The sequence below is a fragment of the Drosophila tropicalis genome, unplaced genomic scaffold (assembly GCF_018151085.1).
Source record: "Drosophila tropicalis isolate 14030-0801.00 unplaced genomic scaffold, ASM1815108v1 contig_222, whole genome shotgun sequence".
NCBI classification, from domain to species: Eukaryota; Metazoa; Arthropoda; class Insecta; order Diptera; family Drosophilidae; genus Drosophila; species Drosophila tropicalis.
This window is the reverse complement of record NW_027172672.1, coordinates 450,532-475,451: the sequence shown is the minus strand read 5'-3', so window position 1 is coordinate 475,451 and position 24,920 is coordinate 450,532.

Sequence of the window (24,920 nt, the reverse complement as noted above, 5' to 3'; positions counted from 1 at the left end):
TGCATAGCACTTCAAAATTGGCTACAATCTGAAAAGGTTAATATAAGTATAACATCGAGAAAAAATGGTGTTTCAGACGTGGAAAGATTCCACAGGACTGTAAACGAAAAGCTAAGATTTATTAATGCAGAATCTAGTATAGAAGACAAACAAACTTAATTTGAAACTATCCTTTACACATATAACCATAAAACTAAACATCTAACGACAAACAGAACACCAGCAGATATCTTTATTTACGCAGGCACACCTCTTTATAATACACAAGCTAACAAAGCAAAACAAATTGATAAATTAAATGAAAATAGGAACGATTTTGAAATAAATACATAGTATAAACAAGCCCCTTTAGTTAGATCGAAAACGACAACACCCTTTAAGAAAACATGTGAAAGGCACCTAATGGATATCTTGTATTCAAAACAGGAACCATGGATTTACCCTCAGATTTCGAATATTATTATTTAAATGTAAATTTAACCAACATACAAACCACTTACAACAACTTGGTTGAGCAGTCAGAACCATATAAGAACGTAGTCCACATTCAATATTTAGTTGAAAAATTAAATCGCGAAATGAACGGCATAAAAATAATAGCCAGAGGGCCGGGGCTAACTTCGACCGCGTCAAAGTTTGTATACCCTTGCAACTTTTTTGGTAACTCTTTCCTTACCTATTAGCCATCAATGTGGAAGAACATTTTATCTAAAAAGGCTTATGTTTGCGAAAGAATGGCCTACAATCATAGGAAATAACGAAGATATTGATCATAGTCACTGTTTTCCACCGATCGTTCCTATGGGAGCTATATGATATAGTCACCCGATCTTTATCAAATTCGGCACTGCCATTACGAGATATAATAAATTAAGAAATGTTTAATTTGAAAGCAATCGCGTTAAAAGTAACGAAGTTATTTACAAAAGTCACTGTTTTCGACCGATCGTTCCTATGGGAGCTTTATGATATAGTCATCTTTATCAAATTCAACACAGTCATTAACAGATATATTAGATAAACAAATGTTTAATTTGAAAGCAATCGCGTTAAAAGTAACGAAGTTATTTACAAAAGTCACTGTTTTCGACCGATCGTTCCTATGGGAGCTATATGATATAGTCGCCCGCTCTTGATCAAATTTGGCACAGTAGTTTAAAGGCGTAATAATTTCTCTAATATTAAGTTTCATATAGCGCAGAAAATAACGAAGTTATTGAGAAAAGTCACTGTTCGTGACTTTGGGGTTTGTATGCGAGCTACATGATATAGTGGTCCGATCCGGCTGAATCCGAGATATACAACCCCTGCAGTATATACAAGCCTCTGTGCAAAATTTCAGCTCTGTAGCTCTTACGGTCTAGGAGGAGTTTGCGTTGATCCAGATGGACGGACGGACGGACGGACATGGCTATTTGAACACGTCTCGTCAGGCTGATCAAGAATATATATACTTTGTATGGTCGGAGATGCTTCGTTCTATGCGTTGCACACTTTTGACCAAAATTAATATACCCTTTTTGCAAGGGTATAAAAAGAAATAAGCGAGGACTTATCAACATAATAGGCACAGCACCTAAATATCTTTTCGGCACCTTAGACCAATACGATAAAGAAGAACTTCAACAAAAAATTGATAATCTATCAGCAAATAGCGCCCAAAATAATGAAATTAATCATATCATTGAAGCAGTCAACAAAAATATAGAACTCCTAAATAATCTTACTTGCAGACAAAAAATTAAATATACTTATGTTCAACTTATAGCATTTTACAGAATACATAGAAGACATAGAATTAGGAATGCAGTTGACAAGACTAGGAATATTTAATCCAAAACTTTTAAACTTTTATTTATTAACATAAATACAGAAAAACTCTTAAACATAAAAACATCTACTTGGTTAAAATCAGACACAAATGAAATATAAATAATTTCGCATATACCTAGACAAATATCTAAAACATCGCTATTTAAAATTATATCCTATCCAAATGAAAATAATAACACTTTAACAGAAAACATTCAAGAAACTTACTATATTCAAAATAATAAAATTTATGCAAAATCAACCAAAAAAAAGAAATAAATGCAGCAGAATGCAAATACACAAAGATGTTCAAAACCAATTCAATTAGTTATGTAGAACCCAATATTATCGTAACTTGGAACTTGCCCAAAACAAATTTAAAACAAAATTGTAACCAAAATAAAATATTCAAAGAAGGAAATAATATAATAAAAAAAAAAGCTTTTGATATTAGTAGATCTGGATTTTGATTGGCTTATTGATTTTTGCTTACTAAGCGTTCTCACGCTTGATGCAGCTTTTTTAGGGACATTTGTTAATAGGATTTTTGTTTAGTCTCGGTTGCAGTAATAATAATAATAATTTTTATATTAAATAACTTCAATATATTACGTTATTTTTTTAAAAAGGGAGGTGTAGTATCTTGTATGCCAAATGAGCATATGCCCACTGTATTGTAGAGTAAACAATATAACAAGTGGTCATATGCCCAACTTTAATGTAAGAGTAACACCTCATAACATAACGACATTTTGTTGCTATGTTTATACATTAACAAATATACATAAGTGCAGTAATAGGATCCGTGAGAACGCTACCGTAAGCATTTCTTGAGTATGTACCATCCGTACATATATATGCATATTTACAAATACATATAGCATGCTATAATTTAAGCACTTCTATCATAACAAGGAGTCAAGTACTTATACCATAACAAGGAAGACATAAACCCAAGTCCGTCAACACATGCCCATTAACCGCATGCTCATTGGCCGACCCCATTTCATCATCACATGCAATACCCATCGGTCAACCCCACACAGTTGTCACATGCCCATTTGTCACATGATCGCCTGTCTCAAATAACAGTCCGATAGCTAGGATAAACAACAAGCTACAATAGATAGCTATAGTATTATTTGTTTGTCTGTTTTTATACCATACACCCATAGGGTGAAATGGCATATTAAAGTCGCCAAAATGTATGTAACAGGCAGAAGGAAGCTTCTCCGACCCTATAAAGTATATATATTCTTGATCAGGATGAACAGCCGAGTCGATCTAGCCATGTCCGTCCGTCCGTATGAACACGCAGATCTCGGAGACTATAAGAGCTAGAGCCACCAAGTTTGGTATGTATACTCGTGTATTATGTACATATATAGAGTTAATTGGAATTTCGGCCACGCCCCCAGGAATCACATAAAACTATTTTTCTTAAATGTATAACAGCTAGAGACATCAAATTTAGTTTGTATACCCGCTTAGTTAGCGCGCAAAAATTAATTGTTCAAACTTTTTGCCACGCCCCCTTACGCCCCTAGGAATCACATAAAACTGTTTTTCTTAAAAAGTATAATAGCTAGAGACATCAAATTTGGTATGCAGACTAGTTTAATAGACGCACAGAAACTGGCTATTTAAAAATTTTGCCACGCCCACTTCCGCCCCCCGCAAATTAATCAAAACTGATTTTATCAGAAACAAACAAAGCTAAAGTCACAAAATTTAGTATGTATACTGGCTTAGTATGCGCGCAGAGTATATATATTTTCATATTTTGCCACGCCCACTTCCGCCTCCATAATTAAGAAAAAACCGATTTCCTCCTGTATTTTTTTGACTATCGCATTCAAATTCGGCAGACTAATTAATCTTATATATTTCTACAAAACTACTTTATTGAAATCGGACTAGAAACATGCAAAATATGCGTATAAACGTATTTTACTAAGCGGTCCACAAGGCCAGAATTGGCCATTGGCTAGTAGCCGCGCTAGAGTGCTTGTGTGTTCGTAGAGTGAGCGAGATAGCACATACTATGAAACATGTAAAAACAATTTAATAGACATACATTTGGTTTTCGAAATTTGAAATATTTGTTTCACCTGGTGTATGGTATACCCAAGTCGACGAGTCGATTTACTTGCTTCATTTCTATTGTGTATTTGTCCACGCGATTCGTGCCGTGCGTTATACGGCTGCACCCCTCGGTCGGTCGGGTGGGAAGTGGGCAGTTATCTACTTTGGCTCGCGCGTAACAGGCTTTGTCCTGGTGTCGTAGGGGCCACTTGAACGTACTGCGCCTAGTATCGTCCACGTCCACTATATACAAGCCTACGTGCGGTGTAGAAGCAGTTTGCGCTGGTCCAGAAGTACGCAGAATCGGACGGACATGGCTATTTGAACTCGTCTCGTCGTGCTGATCAAGATTATATAATCTTTATATAGTCGGAGATGGTTCCTTCTATGCGTTGCACACTTCTGACTAAAATTAATATACCATTTTTGCAAAGGTACATATAAAAATTTCAAATCAAGAACAAATAAAATTTTTTTATTAAAAAAAAATTTTGAACATCTTTTTTAAAAAAGTAGGAAATATTCAGAGAAAATTACTAAATATAGGAACGTATTAAAAAAAATTTTAGCAAAAATTACGAAAGATTTTAAACTTAGTAAGTTCAAAGTGCAAATACCAAAAGAAAATATGAAATATAATATTTTAAATTGTAGATCGGGGAAAATAAGCATTAAAAATATGCAAATGGTGTTGTTGCAGTTTGCCAATTATGTCAAGCCAGCTAAAAAAAAATCGAGGGTCAATTAAATTGACTGCAAATTTCCTAATCCACTTAAGGGAAAATCATCAGACCGCCTATGAGGACTATTTAGTGCAGAAATGAACAAAAAAGGTGACTGTAGCAGAGCGAGTTGACGAAAAAGTCTTAAAGTTCGTAACTGGCACTTGTTCGTCTTTGTCAATTGTTGGCCATCCTTCAGTTGTCGCTCATTTTAATGGAAACAAGCTAACAGTTCCAGGAACCGAAAATTGACAAAAAATCTTGAAGATAACTATGATTTCCACAAGCGTCTTTCGATTGAGCGTGTGCAGCTGAAAGTGCCTCCTGTCATGATCGCTTACTTGTCTCTACTGGTGTATGCATATTTATACCCTTGCAGAAGGGGTATATTAATTTTGGTCAGAGTTGCGCTTTTCAATAAAAAACGTTTGTATTTCTTAAATTAATTTATTGTTTATTTATTTATATATAAATAGGCACTAGCACATAACCCAGTGACTCAAGGTTGTCAAATACACAGCGATGCACACCCGATGTAACTACAATTGGTATCTGATATTACTAAGAACAATGCATTTCTTTTATAGTAAAGCTAGAGAGCTCACCAGTCCATAGTTCGACCTAGTGTTAGGTCAGCAAAATACGTCTTTATTGATAATAGCTAACCATAGCAGCTTAAATAACTAGCTCTTTATTGTTAACTGCTGACCATATCAGATCTACTTATGACTGATGAGCCATCGATATCTATAATCGGGATATATTTATACTTATATTGACATACATTTCCATTTGTTATATATTATAATTGTCTTAATGTTATATTATTTTAAATAATCTAAACACCAACATACTCCCGGCCGTTGAACACTTGTTCAACGTTATTTCTGGTTTGCTACAGCAGGAGTCGGTATAGGATTGACGATCCTTACGGTTGTCTGCTCTGGACCATTGTGCCTTGGGGGTTGGGAGCATATCCTTATTGCGTACACCATCACGAGAACTAATGGTATTGTTAGCGCTAGGTAGGAGACGATAACATGGTGTGTCGGCTGGGTGGGGTCTTCTGGTAACTTCCAGTTTAGCTTAGTTTCCAGTTTTCCTTGAATGTTGCTTAGTTCGTCGTAGCTTAGCTGCATCTTCGTGAATTGTGTTGTTGTTGGCGCTGCTTTTGTTTGGCCAATGGTGAAGTTGCCAAATCGGACATAAGACAATTTCATTGTGTCTGACGTAGCTATACGGTGACCTGTTTAGAGTTAACAATTCAGTTTTCTTGACAGTCACACCTTGTATATTATCGTCACAGGTCACTGCGAGTTCAATTGGTTTGGAGGTGGCAAAAATCCACTGATTTTTGTGATACCACACGAATCACCTGTTTGTGTGTTGTATCTGACAAATTGATGATTTTGTGTTTTTGAATAGCTGGAATTCACAGTTGGTTATAATCCCATGAGTTCCAATTGCTGGAATGGGTATCGGGTTATACAGTTTTACTGCCTGCGTTGCCACCAATGGAAACGTGACTTTAAATATCACATGATTGTTTGCTGTTGTGCTTTGTGCCTTCATTAAGCCATATAATTACAAGATGTCGTTATCTGGAACAGGCAAATCCAAATCAACGGAAGGTGATCTTCATCTCTTAAATTCAAAATATGAACTGATTTTATTAACAAAAGTCTTGTGTATATAAATGAAATCTTAAAATCTATGAGACGACAATAGTCCTTAAAAATACCTATTATAATGACCCACTTTTTTTGGGGGTTGAAAATTGTTTATATTTCATGCTCAGCGTCGGTTACTTGATACCGCGCCGCTGTTACAATCTTAAGTGTTTTCCACAGAGTGTGGATGCATGTTTTGTTTGGTTTTTGAGCCATACTTGATATATGAATCTGTATCAGCTATTTTTGTTTTATGTTTTTTATATTTCTGTGTTCAATCTGATTTGGTGAAGCCATTTCAGATGAACACGATGTTTATTGTTAAACAGAAGATGTCTCTTAAGTTGGTTCAGATGTTTCCGATGTAGATGTAGGAACGGGCTTATTTTGCTATAATGGGCATCTGTAAATGCTCGGGAAATTTCGGTTTGAATTTGTTGCAAATTCCCTGCAGTCACTGTCATCTGAGTAGTTAGCGTGATATGTCGTTCATTTGTTGTTTCATTAGTTTCATCTGATTTTCAATTGTGGCTTCGTCTCGTTTAATGATATTTATCGTTGAGTCAATGACAGATGTCTGGTTTTGCAGCAAGTAGTCTTTATTTGATTTAACTTTTTGTATCGTGCCTGACATCTCTGTTGCGTACTTGTTTTCTGTCTTTAGCACTGAGTTGACATGCTCGAAATGTCTCTGCATTGCGGTGCAAGCCTCTGGAACCTTCATTAACACGCATATTTCTCCAACCTTAACTACTCCATCTGAAAATGTTTTCAGGTCGGCCCAATATGGTTCGAGATCGTAATATGCCACAATAGTCTAGTCAGACATTGCCATCCTTCCTGTGTCAATACTTTCATAAGATGACTGGTTTGGGGTTGAATCGAGTTATGTTAGTCCTTTGAGCAAATGCTATAGGAAGTAATAACATCATTAGGCAGATCGTCATTGCCAACGGTGGCAGACCGAAAGACAAACGTCTTTTTGTCTATGGTTCTACGGTGTCCTCGATACCAGGGTTTTCTTGGGAATTCGATTCTGTGTCATTCGTCTCGATGTTACGTTTTATCCCCGTTTCTCTAAGCAAGGGAGCCAATTTATGGATAGTCCGGTTGTAGGTGCCTCTGGCTGTTTTAACGTCCACCACTCGGAAGTATCCATTCAGGCCTGGATATAATTTAACAATTTGTCCAATCGGCCACTGCAAGATTGGCACATTATCCTCCTTTAGAATTACCATCATGCCTTCTTTGACGTTGTTATATGGTTTCTTCCATTTAGATGTACCCTGCAATTCCTGTAGGTACTCCTGAGACCATTGTGTCCAGAATGTATGCCTAAGTCGTTGCACTAATTCCCCTTGCTCTGGAATCGATCGTTGTGTTTACTGGCTCTGCATCTGGTTGGGCTACTAATGGTTCTCCGATTAATAGATGGCCTGGGGTTAAAGCTGTCAAGTCGTTGGGATCGTCTGAGTTTGGGGTTCTTCAGGACGAGAGTTCAGCACTGCTTCAGCATTGACAATGATGGTAGACAGTTGTTCAAACGTTAAGTTTGCTGTCGATACGTTTTTCAACAGTAAATGCTCAGCGGACTTTACTGCAGCTTCCAATTTAGGGAGTGCAATTTAAGTTCACATCTCCACGGTCTCCACATTTCGGAGGATTATGTTCCCATAAGGAGATGTGAACTTAAATTGCACTCCTTTTGGTTGGGAAATTCTTTGGTACTAGCTGCCTTTTCTGAGTGTATTGTAGCGGTCAGCTTTTTTAGTTAATTGTTTGCTCCAACAAAGTTTGTTGCATTATCGCAGTATAATGTCTAGCATCTTCCTCTGCGCTCAATGAAGCGGAGTGGAGGTGGACATGTCTCCGACCAACTCCAAATGTACTGCCTTGGTTGCAAAGCATACAAATACTGCAATGTAAGCTTTGTCGGGACGCACAGTTGGGCCTCTGCTCGGATAGAGTTGCAAAAATCAGTTTTTTCATGATCGCGTTTGGCAATATTGATGAAATCGGTTGAGATTCATGGGTGCTAGAGGCGCCCAAAGTTAAGACATTTTTAGTAAATAGGAAAAAATTATAATTTAAAAAAAAAATTGCAACTTTAAAACTGAATATTTGGCGATTTCAACAATCGATCTTGGATTGGTTTTATCTGAAAAGTATGCTTTTTATTAATAGCATGTTTTATAAATTTTATAATTACTTAAATCGTTATTGAACTAGACGCGTTTAAAAGATGTACTAAATATTGGCATTTTTTGAACTTTGGTGGAATGCAACTAACAAGGATCAACTAGGATCAATGCCGGACTACTTACACTAGGTAGGTGAAATATTTACCTGTCCGATGTATATGGTCCCAATATGCGGAGACCTGCGACAGCGATGCGTAAGCCATAAAACTAAGTCAACCTCGCCTAACTCAACTTTCACTCGTTGCAGAGGACGGACGTGTTTTTTTTTGCGCTTATCAATTTTTATTTTTTTCTCGCGATAAAATACTTTTACAAATTTCTTAAATTCATTATCGGTTTAATTAATAATAATTTCAACATCCGAATTTTATTTTCATTTCGCGAATTCTTGCTGTCGCTTTTGTTTAAATTTAAATAAAATCAAAACTTACAACAATACTTGCATTAGCGGTGTTGTTGTTTTGCTTATCTCTTTTGCGTTTGTGTCTTTACCGTTTTAACTAACTCTCGCGCTCTTGCGTACAAATTGTTGTTGCATGTGTTCAATTTGACGCGCTCTCCCGCTCTTTCCTATTCTTTTTTAATTTGCGCTCTCGTGTTTTGCCTATTCTTATACACAGATTTTTTTACCTTTAGAATTTGTATTTTTTTTATTTTTTCGTATTTCCTTTTTTAATTATATTAAACTTTTTGATAAAAAATAATTGCGTAGTTGCCACTAATGCGGTTGACTCCCATGATTAAATTCTTTGTTGGTTGTGTGACAATGCGGTTCACGTTAAGGGTGCAAGTTATCAAGGAGTCTATTGCTAAAGGTGGTGGCTTAAAATATGGATGTGATGCTTGCCGTGAGGTCGAGAATGAGATGCGCTCATTCATGAGGCGGACTAGAGATAGTTTTGACACTTTAAGGGCAGGTTTTAACAAACTCCAAGCGGAGTTTACTGCGGTGGACCAGTCCTTGGGGTGTTTTTATATCTGTAGATCCACCAGCGTCTCTTATCGTCCCCGACCGGTCTCATGCACCGTCCACTCCTAATGTACAGCCATTAAAATCATTTAAGAGCCCGGTTGTGAATGCGATTAGTAAGGAATTACAGGTATAACCTGGGAATGATCTCTTAAAAACGATGCCTATTGTAGTGTCCGATGTGTCCGGGAAATTACCCATTTCAAAGGAAATAGCCGATAGTTCTAAAAGTATCGATGGCCCCGTAAACAAGTTGACTGCTGCAGTGGGTGACTTGTCCAACGTTACTGCTGCGGCTTACGCTTCAGCCGCGGCCTATAGTTCTTATTTTCTTATTCTCGGGACATTTCGTCCTTTAAAATTAGTGTTTCTGCCAATATCTTCGACACTTTATGTCGCGAAGACTTTTGGCCGAAACATATAATAGTTAAGGAATATACTGTAAAAAGAAAAATCGGAAACCGATTCGCTTGCCAACAACAACAACTAATACTATTCCTGCCACATCAGCATCTGCTGGTGTGTCAAAAAACTAGCTTCGTCCCTTAACCTGGGTTAGCAGAACGTTACAGGACTGAATTCTAAACTTCCTAATCTCTATGTAGATAGTCTTTCTTTTGAACATAACATTCTAGCTTTTACAGAGGCGTGGCTAAAACCTAATATTGCTGATGCATCGCATGGGCGGTGGCGTTCTGATAGCTGTTGATGCTGCTTTATCATCTGAAATGATTCAATTTTCTAGTACCCAGGAGATTGAGTTTGTCGGTAATAAAGTAAATTTTAAATTTTTTAATGCTTTTATTACTTGTTCCTATATTCCACCATTGTCAGAAATGGTGGTATATTTAAATCATTTAAAGGCAATTCAGTTTGTCTCCTCTTTAGTTTCCAGTCAAGACATGCTCATAGTTGTAGGTGATTTTAATTTACCCGCTTTAGCATGGTCACTAACAGATGAATGTACCAAGTTGCTGCCCTCTTTGTCACATGACTTTATTGATGGCCTTCTAGGCTTATCTCTATCCGAAGTCAATCCTGTCTTAAATTCTAATGGAAAATCGTTAGATCTTATTTTTGTATTGGATTCTTCTTATTGTAAGGTTTCTGGGATCGAACCATTTGTTCTTCCAGAAGACAAATTTCATCCTACATTAAATTTAAAAATTGATTTGCCCTTGCTTTCACCATTACTTGGTTCAAATGAGTTACCTCTAACTAGGTGCTTTCGTAAGACTGACTTTGCCAGCCTTAATGAAAACATTACTACTACCGATTGGTCTTATCTGTACAATTGTAGAGAGTATGATTCTATGATACTCTGAATTCACTCTTTGATATTTGTGTGCCTCTTGGTGGAGCGGCTTAACAAATCTCCCTAGTTCTCTCGGGAGTTATCCAATTTGAAAAATGTGAAGACACGATATTATAAGAAGTTTTAAAAAACACGTCGTTCATCAGATTATGCTCTGTATACAGTCGCTCGTTCGTGATGCTTAATACACAATGCTATAAGAATTATCTTCAGCAGTGTAAGCTTCAGTTTTCTTCTGAACCTAAACAATTTTATAATTTTGTTAATTCTAAACGTACGACCTCTGTGCACCCACCTTTTTTGTCTTTTCAAAATAAAAAAGCGAGCACTGATCAGGCAATTGCCGATATGTTTGCGAATTTTTTCAAAACAACTTATTCCTCAACGGAATATCGAGCAAGTCCGTATCCTTATCATTTAAAAAAGGCTAATTGCATTTTCAATCCAGTGATTGATGAAAGTTCTCTTCTTAGCGAACTTAAACTAGTTAAACCTAATTATTCTACGAAGAGAGATGGTCAACCTGGATGTGTACCCAGGTTCTGTGCAAACGCATGATGTAAACCCATTTTAAAATTGTTTCTATTGTCTGTCGAATCTTCCTCTTTTCCATCTATTTGGAAAGAGTCGTATATCATTCCTCTGCATAAAAATGGCAAAAAGTCCGAAGCCACTAACTATAGGGGTATCTCAAAATTGTCCGCTATTCCGAAAGCTTTTGAGAAAATTATAACTTCTCAATTGCAACATTTTTGCAGCTCTATTATTTCGCCATCCCAACATGGGTTTGTGAAACGTAGATCTACAACCACTAACCTTTTAGAATTTACATCAGTAATTATCAAGGGGTTCAAAAATGGTAAACAAACTTATGTAATATATTCTGACTTTAGCAAAGCCTTTGATTCCGTTAATCATACCCTATTACTTTCTAAGCTGAGCGACATTGGGCTTCCACCCCTTTTCCTTTCTTGGGTTCGTAAATATTTAACAAATAGAAAACAGAAGGTACTTTTTAGGTCTTCTTTTTCCGCTTCCATTCCTGTGACTTCTGGTGTTCCTCAAGGTAGTCATCTTGGCCCTCTGCTCTTCACACTATTCATTAACGATCTTCCATCAGTCATTGTTCATTCGCGTGTGCTTATGTATGCTGACGATGTCAAGCTTGGTTTACTCATAAAGATACAGATTCATTTAGTCGGCTGCAAGCTGATCTTAATCTGATCAATCCTGGTGCCAGTTTAATCTATAAATCTTAACACTACCAAATGTAAGGTAATGACTTTTTTTCCGTAACTCTCCTCAACTGGTCACTTATTTTCTAAACAATAGCCGTTTAGAACGTTTAAATAATATAAATGATTTGGGCGTACTTATGGACCATAAGTTAAATTTGAACACCCATATTTCCACTATGGTCGCAAAGCCCATGAGTGTCCTAGGTTTCATTAAAAGATGGTCAAAAGAATTTGATGACCCCTATACAACTAAAGTTCTTTTTACTTCGCTTGTCCGTCCTATTTTAGAGTATGGATCTTGCATTTGGTCACCTCAATATGAGTCGCACCAGATTAGACTTGAATCCGTTCAAAAGCAGTTTTTGCTATTTGCTCTTCGTGGTTTAAGCTGGGATCGCAATGTCAATTTGCCTTCGTATTCTAGTAGACTCCTCTTGATTAACCTTCCGTCCCTAACTAACCGTAGAATTATGCTTGGTGTCATTTTTATGCACAAGCTCCTAATTGGTGATATCGACTCGCCTGAGTTATAAGCTCAGGTGAATCTGTCGGTACAATGTAGACGGAGTAGACATCCTTTGATACCTTTATCCCTTAGTCGTTGTTCTTCTAACTATGCTATGCATGAACCTTTTAGGGTCCTCTGCTCTGATTACAACCTTCTATTCATTGTAATCAGCTCCGAGATTTCTATTAATATGCTTAAAACATCTATCCCATCCCATTTAGTTAATAGATAGCTATAGTATTATTTGTTCGTCTGTTTATTCTATTGTGTATTAGTCCACGCGATTCATGCCGTGCGTTATACGGCTGCACCCCTCGGTCGGTCGGGTGGGAGGTGGGCAGTTATCTGTTTGGGATCGCGCGTAACAGGCTTTGTCCTGGTGTCGTAGGGGCCACTTGAACGTACTGCGCATATCGTCAACGTCCGCTAAGGGTAAAAAAAAAAAAAAAAAAAATGCGCTGCAGGTATAAGGAGGAAGAAGAGCACATGCGCATTGGCCTATAGCTTCATTGTATTTAAACGATAACATTGCATAAGCTGTTTTGCAAATACTACCTGATGATGTATATGCCTTTCTACAATGTTCGATTGAGGATATACAGAGTAGGAAGGGTATTATACAAGCTGAATTCTCTCGGAAGCTAGGACTGAAAGTTGACCGTCCGAATCACCGAGACGATGAAATGACAGGTGTTAGTCAAGAGATCATTAAAAGGGTGGCTGTTATCTTGAATGTTATAAACTGCAAGGAAATGGCAAATGGTGAAAAATTTGCTAAATATACTCAAAGACTGCTCAACTTTTGACTGAATTGTATCCGCAAAAAAAAAACTTACCCCAACGGTATATAGGATTTTGGATCACGGAAAGGATTTAATAGAATATCAGTGTTTACCAATTGGAGAGCTATCCGAAGAAACACAGAAATGTAAAAACAAAGACTACAAAGGGTTCAAATATACTAATATAATAAAAACTTCTCGTGTTAGACAAAATTAAGACCGGGTTTCGCTCCATTTTTAAAGGAAAACCCTGTTTGGAAATATTTTCTGACTTTGACCTTGAATATTACAGCACCACGAACACCCAGCACTCATGACAAACATTGATTTTAAAGCTTAAGGTATTCTTTATATGCTTCATATGCTTTTTAAATTTTTAAAATCGATTTACTGGTTTAGGAGCTATGATTTTTGCAATGTAAAATGCCACTGGGACGTTTTCCTCGAACTTTATGATGGATCCAGAATGGTCCACAATAGTCTACTCCGGCGTTGAGAAAGGGTTTATTCTGAGATAACCGGTGCTCAGGTAAGTCACCCATGACTTGTTTAAAGAACTGAGGCCGGTACTTCGTGCAGCCTTGAATCACACTTCGAATCATCGGTTTTATCTTAATGATGTTGTATTGTTGCCGATCTATCCCGCTTAGTGCCTCATGTCCACAATGAAGATTCCTTGTTTCCGTTGATACTGGTGCTTGTTGTAGTCGAGTTGCTACTTGTATGATTGAATGTTTATCCAGAATTAGTGTCAATGTTGCAACCGTGCTTTTGCGTTACAGCGGTTGATCAGGTCCTTTCTTTAAGTGTCATAATTTATCTGCAAATCCTGTTTCTTAAATTTGCTTGATGATTATTTTTTGTGCTTGGTCCAACTTTTCCAACTCTAATTAAGTTGTTGATTTCCTATTCTGCTTGTGACAAAAGCGTAGCACATACGCCACTATTCGCTGTAGCCGGTACACCATCAAGGCATATTCAATTTATACATAAGTACACAAACGCACAGTGTATAAGATCCTGCTTATAATTGGAAAAAAAAAAATATATATATAAAAGTTAGCACACCCATCCTCACACGAGGCCTCTGGGACCCCTGGGACGCCTTTCCCTTTACAAGCCGGACTATGCCCCGCACCCCTGTTTCTCACATTACAAAGGGACTCGATCGGCACACTCTACCATAAACGCCTGAACGAGTATCGGGTAAAATACCCTCCCTCGATCTAAGTAACACTAACCCTTGACCACACACACACCCCTATACATTCTAGGTACAGACACACAGAAAAGAAGAAGTTGGAGTGAAACGTGTACTTGTAGCGTCCTGCTTTTTTCTGCGAAATTTCCGTCTTATCCGTGATCGTAAATCTCGTAGTCCTGCAACTAAATAGTTTGTTAGTGTATCTGTTCACTCTTGGTGTTACTCACGTTCCGCCGGCCGCCGGTCTGCATCGCAAGGGAAAAATTTAACTCATATTTTTTTTCCCGGCCTCCCGCCGCGCCGGTCTCTTGGTGGTCGGAGGGGTGCGGGGCGCCTTCGTTCTGCATCACCCAACTTTTTCCTCCGTTCTTGTGTTAGTGGGGTGCCAGTCGCACCTCTTGATAAGTTTTGTTAACCACCCACGCTGTAAGTAAACACACAATTGGTGCGATAACCAGCTGTTGGCGGACCTGCCAAGCCGGTTTTGAAAGCTCTCTAGGGCTATCAATTGGGAGCCGAGCTTTCACCGCAAAACTTCTAAGCCGAGGTTCTCGAACCCCTCCCATCAGACTAACAGCATAGTTGCGCACCAGCCTAAGTTTTGGTGACGTAGGCGGTGGCCTACCTGGCAGCGGAGCTGCCTGTCATCGCCTGGTACCCGGTTCGAATCCGCTGCGAGGAATTAAAATTAAATTTCATATTCTTTTTTTTTTATTTGAAATTTAATCAATTCTGCGATACTCCTTGGCACGGTAGGGGTTCAAATCCGCTGCGGGTAATTTAGGATTCTAAAATTATTTTCTTTTTTTTATTTTATTTTATAATTTTATTTTACCCTTGCACACCGAGCGGCCCATATTCCCGCTGCCTGCTGGATTTATCGAAAAAGGAAGCCGAGTAGGAGCGGTATAACTCCCAACGCTTACCAGGGGGGAAATACCTGGCTATCAAGCCGAAGAAAATGGAAAGTGAGGAGCTAATGGTGTTTGGGCGTAGCAGAAGGCTGCTACACTCGCCTCCTATCCATGCTAGCCAGCAAGAGGATACTCCAAAGAGATCGCGGGACGCCACGAGTCCATATGGAGAAGCTGCAAATGACTGTGCCCATCCAAAAAGGTCGAAACTGCAGCCTGTCTGCAAAGAGTTAACAGAAATGGGCGTACTGTTGGAGGAGATCTCGGAGAGGATCAAGCCTGAGAAGGAAGGAGGCAAGCGGGCCATTACTATCTCCCTTCGGGAAAAGGTGGAGAGGCTTAAAGAGCTGCAGGCGGAAGTCAGCTCCAGGCTCAGTGGACACCCAATCGAGTCAGTGGCTTTAGAGGCATGCCCAAATTGTTCGAAGCGCCACCTGAGCGTGTCAGTCGTGCGCAGCAGAAAAACGCAACGTCCTCCGTGACCATGCTATCCCAAACTACGCAGACTTCACCATCGGCAAAGCGCGAAGGCGAAGACAATGCACCACGATCATCTGAACCGCCTGGGAAGCTCTCGCGGCAGACGAGCGCTCACGCACCCAAACAGCGTGCTAAAAAACGGCAACCCGTGGAATCCCAGCAGCAGCAGCAGGCCCCACCTACTCCCCAAGGTGACAAACCGCGCCATACAACGGTGGATCATGGAACAACCGAGGACAACCAAGGTTGGACAACAGTCGGCCCCGCAAAGCCTCGACATGGAGCCTCCTCGATGCAGGCCAAACCTAAAATCAAGCATAGACCAGATGCAATTCTAATCGAGGCCAGCGACGGGCTTAGTTATAGCCAAGTACTCAAGATGGTGACCAGGCGCACGGATGGCAAACTGCAACATGTCCGCGAGCACGTCTCCAGAGTTCGACGTACTGCAAACGACGCGCTGATTCTGGAGCTCCGGAAAGACCCAGCAACTGACATCAAGGCACTCGGAGAAAATATCACCCTGGTACTAGGCGATAAGGTAGGAGTTAGGCCTCTCCAACAGCAAAGAGCCATAGCGATTTACAACCTAGACGCAGCGGCGACTCGGGAGGAGTTATTGACAGCACTGGCCTCACAGGCTAAAGTCGAAGAAAACGCGCTCACCGTAAAGAGCCTACGGCCGGGCCTGCGGAACTACCAGACGGCAATAGTGAGGGCCCCAGAGGCGGTAATCCAGAAGCTCACAGATCTGGGTTCTGTGATGATAGGGTGGGGAAATTGCCCCATTAGAGCACTCGAAGAACGGCCATTGAGGTGCTTCAAGTGTCTTACCGTTGGCCATGTAGCCGCACGATGCTCTAGCATGGAGGACAGGTCACGCTGCTGCTTCAAATGCGGCGAAGCAGGCCATATAGCAGCCAATTGTCCTGCTAAGGATGCCAATTGCTTCCTATGTGCTGGTCAAGGCCTGAGTCCAAGAAACCACCTAGCAGGCAGCCGCCTATGCACAGCAAGGGGCGACCCGAGGACCCCAAAGCCGCGCAAATGACGTCGTCAGCACTGAAGATCCTGCAGCTGAACCTAAACCACTGCATCGCGGCGCAGGACCTACTGCAACAGACGATCAGAGAGCAGTCAATCGATGTAGCTCTTCTAAGCGAGCCCTACTCTACTGGAGAGTCATCCAAGTGGGTGACTGATGCCGACAGGAGATCCGCAATATGGTCTTGTGGGAGATCAGGCCCGATGCAAGACACAAGGTCCTTCCATCATTTCAGCAGAGCCAAGGTGAATGATCTGGTATTGTATAGCTGCTACTTGCCACCCAGTTTACCAATTGCTCGCTTTGGAGAGGTCTTGGATGACCTCGTAGAGGACGCCAGAGGCCGGCCACGAGTCGTTATTGCGGGCGATTTCAATGCCTGGGCTATTGACTGGGGCTGTCCAAGAACTGATGCAAGGGGACGTATCCTGTTAGAGGCTTTAGCATCGCTCAACCTTGAGACGCTGAATACAGGGGGCAGGAATACCTTCAGCAGAGCGGGAACTGGTTCCATAATAGACCTGACATTCGCAAGCGAGACTATCGCCAGGTCGTCATCATGGGGCATCGGTGATTTCTACACGGCGAGCGATCACGAGGCCATACTGCTTACCCTGGCAGGTCGTCCTAGAGCGTTGCAACGAGTTTTCCCACAGCGAAAATCCTTCCGCTCTGACACTTTGAATGTACCAACTTTTCGTGCGAAGCTGGCGGGGCTGCAAGTACGCTCGACCGCTGAAGACTCCGCAATTCATGTCATGTCTACATTAAGAGCAGCCTGCGAAGGTAGCATGGCGCAGCGTACGTCGTACGGCAGACACCACAAGCCAGTGTGCTGGTGGAACGAAAAAATTGATGAGGCCAGGCGGAACTGCCTTAGAGCGAGAAGGCTTTACCAAAGGTCCAGAGGAACCGCTCAGTTCGAGCCTCTAAAAAGCCAGTACCAACTTCGGAGGAGACTTCTGAAGAAAGAAATCAGCTCAAGTAAGAGAGAAGCATTCCTATCGCTATGTGATACGGCCGAGCTTGGGGCAAGGCGTACCAAACGATAGTCAAAAGACTGCGTTCGGACCCACTCGATACCCCCTGCGACCCACTGCTCCTAGATCGGATCGTGACGACTCTTTTTCCCAACTGCGAGGACGCTTTGCGTGACCACCCACTTCGTCACTGCGAGGATAGATTAAAAGAGTGCACATGCGAGGAAGTAATTTCCATAGTCCGCAGGATGAGACCGAACAAGGCCCCTGGCCCAGACGCTATCCCGAACAGAGCCCTTAGTTTGGCTGTCTCACTTGTCCCTGAAGTCTTTACGGAGATGTACAATCAGTGCCTGCGAGAACGAAAATTTCCGAGCATTTGGAAACGCCAGAACCTATTGCTTCTCCCTAAGCCGGGCAAACCACCGAGCGAGGCATCCTCATACCGGCCTATCTGCCTGATAGATACCGCAGGAAAGGTCCTTGAATCTATCATAGGGGCTCGGATACAGCAAGAAATCGAACTACATGGCGACTTATCCGAAATGCAGTTCGGCTTCAGGAAAGCACGGTCCACTACTGACGCCATAAACAGGGTGGTTAATATTGCGGCGGATGCCATTTCTGGAACCAGATGGAGGGTCGGATCCAAAAAATACTGCCTAGTGGTTACATTGGATGTGCGCAATGCCTTCAACACGGCGAGATGGGGCAAAATCCTGGAAGGTCTGGAGTCGTTTGGCGTATCAAGAGGCTTGGTGCAACTAGTAAGGAGCTACTTTGAAGGACGTACCCTACATTACGTTACTTCTGAAGGCACGAAGGAGCAGGATGTTTCATCAGGAGTCCCGCAAGGCTCCGTCCTGGGCCCGCTCCTGTGGAACGTCATGTACGACGGTATCCTGAAGCTGCAGCTGCCGTCGCACACACAAATCGTCGGGTTTGCTGACGACGTAGCAGTGGTGGTGGTAGCGAAGGAGTTGAAGGATGCAGAGGCGTGGTGCACAGATGCAGTCGCCAGTGTCGACCGATGGCTAAGCTCTGCTGGACTAAGCCTGGCGGCCCACAAGTCCGAGGCGGTCCTAATCAGCAGCAGGAAGCTAGTTGAACGGGCCGAGATATGGGTCGGCACCACCCGGATTCTGTCGCAAAGGGCCATCAAGTACCTGGGAGTTATGCTGGATACCCGTCTGTGCTTTCGCGAACACCTTGAATACGCGAATCAAAGGGCCCTTGTCTCTGTAAGGTCACTTTCAAGGATTATGATGAATACGCGAGGCCCCAAGGAGGGACGTAGAAGACTGCTGACGAGTGTCACAAGGTCGATAGCCCTTTACGCCGCTCCTATCTGGGCTGATGCATTGGACAAAAAAAGCTACCGCCGCGATCTAGAGGCGACTTACAGGCTGAGCGCAATTAGGGTGTGCAGCGCCTTTAGGACGGTGTCGGACGAGGCGGCACTGGTTCTAGCAAGCATGGTGCCAATTGACGAACTAGTCAGAGAGTCTAAGGCCATGTACTACGGCAAGAGAACGGACGCATCCAGCGGCTCTTCTTCAGAGACGGGCAACCGGCAGCTCCAGCGGCTACAAAGCATATGCCGGTGGCAGAGGCGCTGGGACCTATCGCCTAAGGGAAGATGGACGCACCGGCTAATTCCGAAGCTCGACCCCTGGTTGAACAGATCGCATGGCGAGGTAAATTTTTACCTAACTCAGCTCTTGAGTGGCCATGGCTGTTTTAGAAGCTACCTGCAGCGGTTTAGGCACGAGACAGCTGACGAATGTACATGGTGTGGTAGTGGAATAGTCGAAGACGCGCACCATGTCGCATTTCTTTGCCCGCGCTTCGACGAACCGAGACAGAGCCTGTGCGACGAGGTTGGACAAAGAGTCACGGCGGACAACTTGGTTTGGCTCATGTTGGCTGATGTAAAGAACTGGGAGGCGGCTAGTAAGTTCGCCGCTACCATAATGAAGGAGCTCAGAAGGCTAGAGAGACAGAGAGGCTAGGATCTGGCAAGGCCGCATGCGAAGCAATGCCAAATAGGCGGTACCGCATGTGCTGTCCCGGATCACTCGCCATCTCCCTTCTCTATCAAACGCAGTCTATGTTGTGAAACGCTATGTATACTTGTATTTTTGTTTTCCTGTAGTAAATTAATAAATTAATAAATGAACTAAAAAACATTCTAGGTACACTAACAGACCACACACATCGCGACCTATATCACTTCTCACTTTAGTCAACTAAAAAACCCACATCTTTCATTTCCTGTAAACACTTAACACACTTAGCCAAGTAAGCAACTTATATTTCCTAGTGTTTATGCGACCCAAGCAGACATGTGACCCAAGACGACCCATGTTGGGTCACACTGGACACTTCACTTCACCTAGCCTAGCCATTCTTTGAATATTGCCGATGAGCAGAATTCGCCGGAAGAGACGACCCACTTTGGAGACGATCACAACGCCGCTGCATTTAAGGGACCACGCTCGATAGAGCGGGCAGTCTTAGTTTAGACCTAGAACTAGCTAAATCAAATGCAACTAAATAAAATCTTATAACGTTCTAAATCAAGTGTTGTGTTGTGTGTCACTATAAAATCCCAGAGTTCCCAAGTCCAATCCTTGTTCCTAAGGAAGGAAATGGTAAGAATTCACCTATAAAGGAAATGGAAACTCCTAACTTAAATATAAAAAATCCTGCCAATAATTGGCAGAGTTTGCGACTTTTTTCCAACCGTGTAGTGGTTCTGGTCCTTAAACACATGTGCAACCAGTTTCCGAAGCGACTCTACAGCGCGCTCGTCCTGTGCTTGGGTAGAACCAAGTCAGAAGAATTCAACTCAGCGTGCAGGATGTGCATAATTGAGTCACTGCAGCGCTTAGCTGCACCAGAATACCTGGTTGCAATGATTCGCAGTTATTTTGGAAGATCGGATCCTGATGTACGAAACGGACAGAGGGCAACAGGAATATAAAATAACAGGCGGAGTCCCACAAGGTTCGGTGCTTGGTCTAACCCTGTGGAACGTGCTTCGTCTGGACATGCCTCCAAGGACGCAAATCATAGGATTCGCAGACGACATAGCAGTGCTCACAGTGGCAAAGGATCTGGGAGAAGCAGAGGCCATGACCAACGAAGCCATGCAATAAATTGTATCCTGGATGCAAAGGAATTTTCTGTCTCTGGCTGCACACAATACAGACGCCGTATTAATCAGCAGCAGGAACCGTGTGGAGGCGGCAACCATTCATCTCATCAGCTCCAAGCTGACAAGATATCTCGGGGTGATGGTCGACCATAGGCTAACATATAAGCACCTGCAGATCGCAATACAGAGCCTGTGCGTTACGAGTCATATGTTCGTTCCGAACTGTATCCGAAGTTGCTGCCTTATTCATATCAGGAATGTTGCCACTTGATATTGTTGCTTTAGAAGCCAGAAGTAACAGTACAGCAGCTCAGAAAAGAAGGTGTCCTTTCGCACATGGAAGGACCACTGGCGCCATTCTTCCCACGGACGCTGGACAAAACCGCCTTATAATTAATGTGCGGGAATGGGTGAGTCGGCCACATGGCCAAACTGATTTTTATTTGACGCAACTCCTAACGGGACACGGGGGTTTTAAATCATATTTGCATAGATTTAAGCACGAATCAGACCCCTACTGCACATACTGCACTGGGCCGATTGAGGGCGCAGAGCATGTCTTTTTTGTCTGTCCGCGATTCACTGCTGAACGGGAAGAGCTAAGCCAAGGCATTGGGAGGCCATTTATAGTCGCAAAACAATTAGCTCGCAGTTAGCCACCTAGCTGCAGCGATCATACAGTCCCTGCGTCGCGCTGAACGTCAGCGCAACCAGAATTCAAACTCTAGATGAGTATCTAGATGAGGCTTTCATGCCATCTTCCTATAATAGCTTCAGCGTTGATTCCGTGAAAGGGATACGGAAGTAGGGTAGGTTTTAGTGCGGTGAGGTGACCCCTAACCAAGGTCAATACCAAGTCCCACACTTTTCGGCTGCTTCCCCACTATACAAAAAAAAAAAAAAAAAAATACATTTGTTTACAACAAATAATCATAAAACAATTTATTTATTTAAGCGCAGAGTAGCCAAAAATTGAAAAAAAATTTTAAATAAGCTAACTAAGCTTGTATACCATTGCAGTCCTTGGCAATAATATTTATACATGTTCTAAATTTGTTTCCTGCAACTCAATTCATCAATATACAAACAAAACAATTTTTCTTTCTCTTCCCTCATTCCCTAAGAAAAACAACACACGCATACACATAGAGTTTATGTATGTAGAGTTTATGTCTTACTTGTCGCCGCTTTAGTATTCCCAAATTAAACATTCGTCACCTGAAATTAAAAATTTTTGCTGACGGTAACTTGAGAAATGTTCCTAACTAATTTGGGTACGCTGATTCTGACTGCATACTTGGTTTTTGTCCATCACGTCCAGATTTTGTGAAATCTGGTCATCTGTTGGAAAATAGGCACCTAAAAGTATACTATGGAAAGTTTAAACAAAAATTTTTAACTTTTTTAGCAGATTTTAGAAAGAAAATTAGTTCTTGTTTGCACATATAATTAATAAACAATTTGAAAGACGCATCAGATTCCCATAATTCTTTAAAATTAAAAAGCAGACAATTCTTGGAATCCCTATAGCATACTTTTTGGTTCAAATTTTACTCATTATATAACTATATCCAGAGTGTAAGATATTATCTATTATAACAAAGAAATAACACTTTGATATTTTGTAAATTTCTTTTAAATCAAGCCTAATATATTAATAGGATAAAATAATAATAATGTTTTTAATACAATATTATGCTTATATCATGGAATGCAAATGTGGTCATTTTGAATAATTTGAACACATTATTTTCCAAATCCTGACGTGATGGAGAAAAACTGTGTAATTAAACAGCTGCGTTAACAGCACTTGTCGGGCTCATCCATACCCCCCAAACTGACCATAATTTAAGCTTCTGCTGCTAAGGAATTTTTGCATACTTTCAGGCTGTTTCTGCTATCCGTCTTAGCAGACACTCCGATAGTAGCAAAGTTCTAAGCGCGTGGCGGCTAACGGTCTGCTTGGCGTCGGGTTAGAGTTTCAGCCGCTAGTGCAAGAGCCCAGGGTTCGGCCCCCACCTTGGGAAATCTTCTTTTCCGAATTATTGTTTTTAAAATAGTTTATTTAAAATAAATTAAATTCCCATAGATTATTTGCTATATTTTCCATATAATTTCTACCAAGCTCGACCTAAATTTGCGCATTTAAAATATTCCACGATTCCACCCTATTTAATTGTTCATTGTGTAGCAATATGTATTAATATTAAGTATATCTTACTCTTTCCCCTAGTGCAATATGTTTAGAATTAAGTATATCTTACTCTTTTCTTTGTTACAAATTAGTTTTAAGTTTTATGCAGTGGTACAGTACGAGAAGCGTGCTGTCTCACTTTATAGAAAAGAACAGAGAGATTTAAAACGAATGAGAATGGCTCAGTTTTTATGGAGAGCTCACCAAAGACAGACGTGTTTTACTCGCTATAATTGTCTGGCTCCGTCAAAAGAGGGCAGTTGTTCGTCGTCCCCGCCGAGTTGGAGCGGCATAACTCCCAGCGGCATAACTCCCAGTGAGGCAAGAGGAAATACTTGTCCTACGAGGGAAATTGCCTCCAATAACACGCGGCCGAGGCAATGATGAAGAGGACGCCGCCACCGCATCGACAATATGTAGATGTCGCAGGATCTAGTGTTCCCGCCTCATCGTCGTTAGTGGCAGAATCAGGCGCGGTCGTAGCAGGAGAAGCATAGGAAGCAACGCCGAAACGGCAGAAAAGCCCATCTGTTGGGGCCGAGGAAGACGATGGCCAGGCAGCCAACAACGGGTCCGGTACGAAAAAAAGCAAGGTGGGGCAGTTCCGATCTACTTGCCACGAATTGGAGGAAATGGGTCATATTCTGGCCTTAATTGCTACCCACTATAGCAGAGAGAAGGATGCTAGTAGTAAAATTAACCGCAGCATCACAAATAAGTTCAGGGAGAAGATAGCAAGGCTGCAAGAGCTGCACGCAGCGGTGAGGGCTCTGTTGCAAAGCCAAGGACCGATTTTGGCATTGCCAATCGTATGTGCTACTTGTAGCAAATCTCCACCCAATCGAGTGAGCTGGCAGCAACAGACCAAGTTCGCGAACTCGCCATCGAATCGGGACAAGCATTGCCAAACGTCTCCAGTTGAACGCTTACTGGAAAACGCTTACAAGAAGCTTAAGAATAAGCAACCAAAACGCTATAAAGAGCGTCCGGAAGCCATCTTGATAGAGCCTAGCAACGGTCAGAACTATAGAGACGTGCTTGCACACCAGTGAAGGCCAACTGCAGCATGCCCAGGGAAATCTCCGTAAAGCGCGCCATACTGCCAAAAACGGGCTGCTACTGGAACTAGGAGGTGACTGCCCTAATCCCCAGTCTCTAAGGGACGAGTTCCTACAGGTTCTTGGGGACAAGGCCGGCGTTAAGGTTTTATCGTCCATGAAATCGGCGATAATTCGGGATTTGGACGATCTGGTGGAGCCCCACCACATCCTGCAGGCCATCGAAAAGCAAGCCGAAATCGAGGCTAGGTCGTGCTCCGTTAGAAGCCTGAAGCCTAGTTATAACGGAACCTTCATAGCGATCATTACGGCGAACGATAGAACGATGGCGAAAGTCTTACAGATGAACAAGCTCCTAGTTGGCTCAAGCAGCTGCAGAGTTAAGGCTATCGAAGACCTTCCCATGAAAAGCTAACGTTGTCTAGAGTTTGGTCACATAGCAGCCAATTGTAGAAACACAGTCGATAGATCGAACTGCTGTTTTAAATGCGGAGAACCTGGGCACAGAGCAGCGGATTGCGACAAAGCCTCGTCATGCTATCTCTGTCGATCTAACGGGGAGAGCGACACCAGCCACTATGC